General features: G+C 33.0%; 1 pseudogene; it reads right to left on the minus strand.

Annotated features, from left to right (window-relative positions):
- Window positions 1-2,831: 2,831 nt before the first annotated feature.
- Window positions 2,832-3,585, minus strand: LOC138842685 (UDP-glucuronosyltransferase 2A3 pseudogene; annotated as a pseudogene).
- Window positions 3,586-9,992: the final 6,407 nt, after the last annotated feature.

Consider the following 9,992-nt stretch of genomic DNA (forward strand, 5'->3'; position numbering starts at 1 on the left):
GAATATTTACTCATTATTCCTACTGGTAAAAGAAAGGAAAAAATGTATATTTATGTTTAATAATACATAGACAATATCTTGATGTAAAAATAAGAAAAGTTAATAGTGCTTATGTAGGAGAAACATGAAGCTAATTAACATTCATTATATATACTTTTGTTCCATTCAAATTTTTTAGCAATTTGTATTAGTTATTTTTATCATGACATCAGGAATGAAATTATACTCATAGTGCATTCAGAATTGCTTAATAAAGAACATGAGAGTACAGCAATGAAAATCAATGACAGTACTTACAGTAAAAGAAAAACCTATTAAAGATGTTAGAGTTAAAAATTTGCCATTGATCCTAAGGACTGTATTTGTTTCATAATATGTATACATACAGAATCCTATACCTTTCCTCTATTTATGTATAATATGACAAATGTCCTAGAAAGTTATTGATTAGAACTAGGGCAGCATCTCTAATAATCAGAGTATTTTTCTAATTCTGTGTTTTGTGTTTATTTGTGAGGGAAGTATTGAGGCCAAGGCCCTAGTCTTATTTACCTTAAATCCACACACTGCCTATACCCAGGAAGTTCTTATCAGTTGTTAAATTATTTACTGTGAAATCAATTCAGTGTAAATTCAAAATCGTGTGTAAATCTAAGGATTTTTAAAGTGGGTTATTTTGACTATTATTTCTGTGAAACAATGTGTCTATTAAAAATCAGTGTTATGGACTGAACTATGTTCCTCTAACATTAATATATTGAAATCTGACTGTATTTGAACATAGGTCCTTTAAAGAGGTAATTAAAATTAAATGAGGTTATAAGAGTGAGGCCCTAATCTAACATGACAGATCACCTTACAAGAAGAGGAAGAGACACTATGAATTTACATATACAGAGGAAAGACCATGAGAGGACATAGCAAGAAGGTGACCATCTACAAGCCAGAGAGATAGGCCTCAAGGGAAACCAGCCTTGACAACACCTTGGTCTTGGACTTCTAGCTTCCAGAACTGTGAGAAAATATACTTCTGTTTTTTTATGCCATCTAGTCTTTTAGATTTAGTTATAGCATCCCTAGAAAACTACTACATTAAGGAAGTTAAATTAGTTAATATTTATAATACCCAGTATGATCTTTTGTTTGTTAGTTCATATTTCTTCATGACTCTCAAAAATATTTGGAGTGATAACAAATGCTGGAGAGGGTGTGGAGAAAAGGGAACCCTCCTACACTGTTGGTGGCAATGTAAGTTGGTGTAGCCACTATGGAAAACAGTATGAAGGTTCCTCAGAAAATGAAAATTAGAACCATATGGTCCAGCAATTCCACTCCTGGGCATATATCCAAAGAAAACCGTAATTCAAAAAGATACATGAATCCCAATGTTCATAGCAGCACTATTCACAATAGCCAAGACATGGAAACAACCTAAATGTCCATCGACAGGTGAATGGATAAAGAAGATGTAGTATATATATACAATGGAATATTACTCAGCCACAAAAAGGAATGAAATAATGCCATTTGCAGCAACATGGCTGGAACTAGAGATTATCATCCTAAGTAAGTCAGAAAGAGAAAGACAATACCATATGATATCACTTATATGTGGAATCTAAAATATGACACATATGAGCCTATCTATGAAATGGAAACAGATTCACAGATATAGAGAACAGACTTGTGGTTGCCAAGAGGGAGGGAGGTGGGGGAAGGGATAGAGTGGGAATTCTGGGTTAACAGATGCACTATTATATATAGAATGGATAAACAACAAGGTCCTACTGTATAGCACGAGAACTATATTCAATATCCTGAAATAAACCATAATGGAAAAAGAATATAAAAAAGAATGTATACATATATATAACTGAATAACTTTGCTATACAGCAGAAATTAACACAACATTGTAAATCAACTATACTTCAGTTAAAAAAAAAAATATTTGAAGAGAAAGCCAGCCTCAGCTGATGGGATCAGATAAGAGCTAGATATGTGAAAATTGTAAAGCAAAACAATTCTTTATTAGAAAAAGCAAGTGATTAAAAATAGAACGTATGTAACTAGTGAAGTGAAAAATATGCTGTTTTTAACACCTCAAGCTGTAAACTCTTTTAAGTTTCTATTTAATTTTCCAGGTTTCTGTATTATGCTCCTCCAAGAAACATAAAACATACTAGGAAACTTTTCAGTATGACCAGCTATGATGAAGCAGTTCACATAGGACTTACTGAAGTTTCATCCCAAATTTATGAGAGAGATAGGAATAGAAGGTACTCTGGTCCAACAAGAGAATGGTATAAATTTTAAATCTAATAATCTATGATATTCTAAATTTGTAGAGCAAAATTCAAAGAAAGTTAAATAACAAATTTAATCCCATTGTTAATATAGCTTAGGTTTCATTTTATTACTGGAACCAGGCAAGAAGATTATCTTCCTCTTTCAACAAACATTACACTCTCTTTACCAATAAGAAGTCAAACGTCCTCCTTTATGAAAACTCAGTGTACTAGACCTATTTGTGATATACTGCATCTGACAAAAATACATCTTCCACTGGATTGACATTTAATAGCATGTTTTATATTTCATTTTGTTTTGGTAACAATCTTTTAAGTATTGAAGTATCCTACAAAATAGATGACTGGAAAGAAAGAGTAACTATAGCAAGATATTTCTTGCCTCCCCTTCCCAATTTTTTATTGAATAACAGTTCATTGCTATCAGTTGTGGAATTTTATGTGGAAGTGAAAGTTTTAAAAATATATTCCTTTCATCTTTCTAGACTTTTCTTAAACCTCCTTAGCTTCTTCTGATAACTACTTTAGAATGAAGAGCAGAGTCTCTTACCTAATACTTTACTGTAAAACTGGTCCCAAAGCTGAGTGTCAGTCATATTGTTGGAGCCAGAAGTCAAAGAAAATGGAAAGCATTAATTTTTTTACCCTTTCTGGAAATGTCATTTTGTCTGTTAGTCCTACCATGGCAACAGGCACATAGGAAGGCAGAGCTGGAAGTTTCCCACAGTATTCCTCCCTTGTGCTACCCAAGGAGAGCCTTAGCGTGTACACAAAAGGGACTCCCAGAAACTCAGCAATCAGCTCTCCACAGGGCATCACAGGGTCTATAATCATAACATTATAGTTGGTTTCCTGGAGTTTCTTTATGATTGACTGGTTGTAGACAACACTCTCACACAGAAGTGTTAAGTGTCTACTTATTTGAAGAAAAAATTCTTGCAGTTGTTTTGCTGATTGTTAGTGTGACAATGATGGCATGACGTTAACAGACAGGTCTGAAAAGTCATTTAGTGTATTTTCAGCAGTCTTTCTGTCCTGTGGCACAGGGACCACCTCAAAGTTCAGTGTGGAAGGCTTGTTGTGATCAGTGATGAGATTTTGTGGAGACACCCACACAGTTACTTCGTAGCACCTTTTTGTGAGTTTCTCCAAAATAACCTTTAGATTGAGCCAATGACTCATGTCACAGGGCCACACCAGGACAGTCTCACAGAATCCACAGCCAGTGAAGCTGAGCTGCAGCAGTAGAATTGCTGAAACCCATTTCTCAGACACCATGACAGCAGCTGCCTCACTCACTGCTCTACAGAGGTTGAATATTTGCTGGGCACAGAAATGAAGTGGCAATTTAGACATAGATCAAGTTAAAAATTAATTTCTAGAGTTAGGAAATGGCACTTACATGCAGAGAACTTTGCCAGTGTTTTTAACTGTGCACAGTACTATATGAAATTTGTTCAGGAGGAGGTATGAAATATTTATATATTTTGGAGGAAATGATTGCCACATCTAGGAGTTTGTTTTAAATATGTTAAAATAGAAAAGATATTTTTAAATGAAAATTTTAAAATGTGATAGAAGAAGCCATTTAAGTAAGTCTAGTAAATAATATGGTGTATCTTTTGGAACATGATGATTAATAATTTGGGTAAACATAAAATGTAGGTCTTGTCATAAGGTTGGTCACATGCTAGTATGTGGATAAAACACATACATCACATAATATAGAAGGAATATACTAAATACTGTTCAAAGGTACAGAGTTTCAGGGCCTCAGAAAATGCTGTCATTGTAATGTGAAGAAAAACAGACAAAGCTTCAAGATGGAGGGGACATTTCAGCTGAGCCCAGAAGCAAAGATTACAGGAGAAGGGTTCTGAAGGTAAGTAGAAGAGCAGGAGAAAAAGATGAATATGTAAGTCATGGTCATTTAAGTATACAGTTATTAGTTCAGTATGTATGGAGCAGAGGCTATCACAAAAGAACTGTGCAGAAAAGGAAAATATTAGTTAAAATAAGACACTGTGGAGAGCCTTGAATGCTATACTCTGGGTTCAGTTTTTTTTTTTTTTTTTTTTTTTCAGTACGCGGGCCTCTCACCGTTATGGCTTCTCCCGTTGTGGAGCACAGGCTCCGGACGCGCAGGCTCAGTGGCCACGGCCCACAGGCCCAGCCGCTCCGCGGCATGTGGGATTCTCCCGGACCGGGGCACAAGCCGTGTCCCCTGCATTGGCAGGTGGACTCTCAACCACTGCGCCACCAGGGAAGCCCCTGGGTTCAGTTTTAATCTCCATAAAAATATGTCTACTCAAATTTTCGAATCAGGTTCAGAAAATGATCATATATATCCTTTAATAAAACTATTCTGGCCTCTAAATAGGATTTGAGTTGTAGAGAAAAAAGTATATGTAACTGGTTAAAAATTAAATATTAAGAAAGCAAGATTTGATGTGAGTATCAGGGAGAATATAATATTGATTTGTGAATGGAGAACATAGAATGAAAGTCTTAATGACTGATGGGAAGTGAAAGGTGACCAGTAGTTAACAAGGAAGTGCTTGGTTTATACTTTGAGCAACCAGAGTGTGATAATGACACTAGCAAAATCATGAAACACTAAAGGAAGAGTGGCTATCAGAAGAATTTTTGACCTGCAGTGTGTAAGTTAAAGACTGGACATGTCTGTGAATCCAAGAGAGGGGTAAAATTTAGAAGTACAGATTTTATGTCTAGTCATCCATCCATATTTCAATCCAATTCCAATTCTTCTCCAAATTCTTGATATTTCATACCTTCAACAAGCAATTTTTAGCACTTATTATATACCAGATTCTATATTATTTGCAGGGCATAAAGAGACAAGTAAGATACAGTTCTAATTCAAAATGATCTCACAGATTATTGGAGAAACTAAGTTAACCAGTTAACTAATACTTATTCTGCAAGTATAAGGGAGATGGATCATATGAGGTAGAGATGAATTGAGGAAGGGCAAAGCCCATGAAGGAGGTTGCTTAGTGGAGGAAGGGAATGATGGAATTATGAGTTAGCTAAGTCTTTAAGAGTCTATTTAGCAGGTTGAAAAGTATCACTTAGAAGTAAAAGATAATATTAATGTATTTGTGTTCTAAGACGTGTGGCATAGTTATATCAAGGGTTATTATATTCAGTTACAAAATTATACTGATTTCAATAATTTGAAAGAGATATATTGAAATTTCAAATCCCTTGAGAGATTATCTGTTTTGCTAAAATGAAAACACAGAGTAGGTTTGCTTAGAAGATGCCAAGATAAATCCAGGACCAAGGATTGAGGGTTGTGCTATGTTGCATAGTTAGGCTAAGTTCTGGTAGTAATTGGTAAAAAGTAGAATCCAAAAGAGAGTCAGAAAACAAGAAGATAGGACAGAACCATAAATCCACGAAAAGAAAAATTGAGATAACATTATAATCTTAAAGGAGGAAGGTCCTTTTATACAGGATAAGTAACCCAGAAGTGATTTGAAAAAAAAGACATAAATTTATCTACTCACTATGACAAAATTCATATGCTGTAAACAGCTTAAACAAAGTCAAAGAGAGAGTAGAGATATATAATACAGTTCAGAAATTGACCACAACATACATGTGTAATTTGGTAGAGAAATATTTCTAAATTCTTTTATTATATGAGAAAACTAAGGTAGAACTCAGATTTTGAAGGATTTATTTGCATAAATTTAAAAATATAGGCCTTTTTTTCACTTATGTCAAACTGAAACATTTAAAATTCTAGATAAAATATAAAATTGCCCCATTAAAATTCATTTTTGATTTGGCAAGAAAGTAAAAAGGCAGCAGAATCCCTAAACAAAGTCAAAGCAGGAATTCTGATGTTCAAGCTTGTCATTTCTTTGAAGAATACACAGTATAGGGCAGGAGTAGGGAGAAGGAAAGTCTGAAGGTTTGCCTAAGACCCCACACCCTGCGTATGTTCATGTAATGTTAGATTCTCGAGATATGGCCTCACTTTTATGAATAATTCCTTTACACAGAAGTTTACAGCAAGGAAAATTGCTATTTTTGACTTGGCATTGTATGGATGAAAAAAATCTTCCCTTAGAATTAACACAGTCAGCTTTTGTATGGATTTGCAGCTCAAACTAGAAAAGGCTCTTTGAAGAAACTGACCCCAGCTTCAAAGGTTCCCACAGATAAAATTTCAAGGGAAATAAACAGCTCCTTTTCACAAGGAAACAAGGCTTCAGGACTGAGAACCAGAAAAAGCAACAGAGACCAGAAATATTAGTGCAATGATTTGAAGTATTATTATTGTTTGAATGAAAAATAAAATTATTTTGTACAATAGATTTAAGGCTATGAAAGTGAAGTCCGAAAATATGGGCAAGGAACAAGAGATTAAAAAGAATAATTGTGAAAATTTGCTAAAGAAATAAAGTGAATTTCTGGAAATTAAGAATTCAACAAATAAAATTTAAAAGTCTATTTTGACTGAAGAGCAGATTAAATGCAACTGTACAAATGAACAGTGACCCAAAAGAGAAATCAGAAGATGTTATGTGGAATTAAGTTCTGAATTTAAAAAAATGGAATAGGAAATATGATAGAGTGGTGAAGAGGCATGGAGAATAGACTTAAGACTTGAATCTAGTTAGTGGTTTTGCCTACTTGGTGCCTCCTCTCTCAAGTCTTTTTTCACTCTTTAAAGCTTGTGCATTTTTCATGCAACCAGTCTGCACAACTAAGCCCTACATTAATGTTCCTTTAACCAAATCTTCCAATTACTTTAACTTTTTAAATAAATAATCATTTTAGACATAAAAAGTTTCAAATTAAGTATAGAAATTTCTGTATACCCTGCAGTAGTTATTACTATGTGTTTGCCTAATAGTGATTTTCTATTTCCATTACTCCTTCTGTAACTATTAATTGGAAATTTACTGTAAAGGATCGTAAAAATATGTGCAAACATATGAATAGCATGATTTGCATAGTCTCACAGTATCTCCCTTCAAGATACTTATTAATTACAAAGGGTGAAATAGGGAGAATCCTGGCAGACACCATCTTAACTAAGTGATCAAAATATGGTCACTAGTAATAACCTATCTCTATGATGTACCTCTGCTATGTCACACTGTGAAGGACACAAGATTGCTTTGGTAGTATTCTTACCCCAAATGCATCATCTCACCCTAATCACAAGAGAATACCAGAAAAAAAAATTGAGGGATATTCTGAAAAATAACTAGCCAGTACTCTTCATAAAGGAAAAAACAAAGAAAGACTGGGAACTGTCACAAATTGAAGAGTAGGGATACTGGACAAGTAAATATAAGGGGGAAACCTGGATTATATATTGGAAAGAAAAAAGGGTATCATCAGGATAATTGACAATGTTTTAATAAGAATTCCTAGTTTTGATAACTTTATTATGGTTGTGTAAATGTAATGTTAAAAACCCAGTCAATTAAAAAATTTAATTGTTCCTTCTATATTTATTAGTTAGAATTTAAAGAATTTCCTACTTAATTATTTATTTACTTATATCACTATAACTCAAAAATTTATTTTTATAGATTCTATTTAATTTATTATCATTATTCATTTTATTGCTCAAATTGTCACAGATTTTGGAAACTTTTTCATATATTAGTTCCTATGTCCTTTTGATATGACCCCATCATTTTCAAGCACTCTTTACTTTCTGATACCACAAAATGTTTCAGGAACCTCTACTATTTTCACAGCCCCAACCTTAAAATCAACCATTTCTTCAATGAATGCTGGTTCATTTTATTAGAGAATGGCACTTAAAAATCAAGGTATGTTAGGTGTGTTCAGTGCTACTGGGGTTTTTAGTCTTATTCAGAAGACAAAGCTAGTAAATATACTTGCACATACTAATACTCACATAACAGCATGGGGAATGTACCCAATATTTTGTAATAACTGCAAATGGGAAGTAACTTTTAAAAATTGTATTGAAAAAAGGATGCACTAAGGGAAAAAAAAAGAAAATAAAACTGCCATAACTTTCAAATGCTATAGTTATCTATATTGAAATTCAAAGAAACATATAGCCACTGCCAAGTTACAGCTCTGCACCTGGGGAGACAAACTTTCAACTTATACATATATATATATATATATATATATTTAATATTATATATAATGTATAGAGAGATGTTCTGCATATGTAATGTTTTACAAACTTGAACATATCCATAGTATAATATTGCATACACAAACATATATATTATACATATGTAATGTTTTTAAGTTGATATGTCTAGTTTGGTTCTTGCAGAATGAATGGCCCTTCTGCTTCCTCAGAGCTATCGTCCACTTGGATCTTGGGGGTCAGCTCTTAATTGTGTGGGGAGGTGACATATTTAACCTATTTTGTACTTAGTGTCTTTAGTGCTATATTTTACTGACAGTAATAAATGTCATCTTATGAAAAAAAAAAAAAAAGAATTAGCTCAACTTTGACTCCCTATGCAAAGAATTACGAATCTCCTGGTCCTTCAGGTATAACGTTTAGCTTTAACAGGGCCAAAAAAAAAACTGGTCCACTTATTGTTTAAATATGAGCAGTTCCTACATTGAATGGGAAGATTGAGTTCATCATTTGATAAGCCAACTTCCATATTAATGCTCAGGGAGTCAGTGCAGACTGTTAAAAATAAAATTCTTTTTAGGGAGAGGGAAGGGAGGAGTGGCAAGATGGGGTAGGGGATTAAGAGATACAATCTACTATGTATAAAATAACTAAGCTACAAGGATATATTGTACAGCACAGAAAATATAGCTAATATTTTATAATAACTAGAAATTGAGTATAAGCTTTAAAAATTGTGAATTGCTATGTTGTACACTTGAAACCTATATAATATTGTAAATTAACTATACCTCAATAAATTTTTTAAAAAGTAAAAGAAAAAATTAATAAAAATGCTTTGATAAACTGAAAAAAAGTTGATAGCTCTTATAATATACACTATATATAATATTATGTAATATATAATACCACTTTATATAGATAGATGCATATGTTCAACTTTAAACAATATCTACAACATCAATATCAAATAGACACACACACATATATATAATATTGATAATTTTGGAATTAAAAAAACAGTAAGAATAATAAAACATTATGGATAATTCAATAAAACAAAGTGTAATTCAATATTGCAATGTAAATTTCTGTGTAAAATGTTTTTCCTGTACCCATTTATTGAAGAGAGAATCCTTTCTAGATTGTATGTTCTTTGCTCCTTTGTCGTAAATTAATTCTCCATATATGTGGGTTTATTTCTGGCCTCTCAATTCTGTTCTGTTGATTTATGTATCTGTTTTTCAGTCAATTCCATGCTGTCTTGACTATTATAGCTTTTTATAGTTTGAAATCAGAGAGTGTGGTACCTCCAGTGTTTTGAGTTCTTCAGCTCCAGAATTTCTGTTTGATTCTTTTAAGAGTTTAAATCTCCTTGGTAAATTATTTTTTCTGTTAATTAATTCATTAATTTTATTCCTGAGTTCATTGAATTGACTTTCGGAGTTCTCTTGTAGCTTGTTGGGGTTTCTTCATGATAGCTATTTTGAATTCTCTATCAGATTGTGATATTCAGTGATTTTAAGATTGGTTTCTGGACAACTGTCATTTTCTTTTTGTG

The sequence above is a fragment of the Globicephala melas genome, chromosome 5 (assembly GCF_963455315.2).
Source record: "Globicephala melas chromosome 5, mGloMel1.2, whole genome shotgun sequence".
In the NCBI taxonomy this organism is placed as follows: Eukaryota; Metazoa; Chordata; class Mammalia; order Artiodactyla; family Delphinidae; genus Globicephala; species Globicephala melas.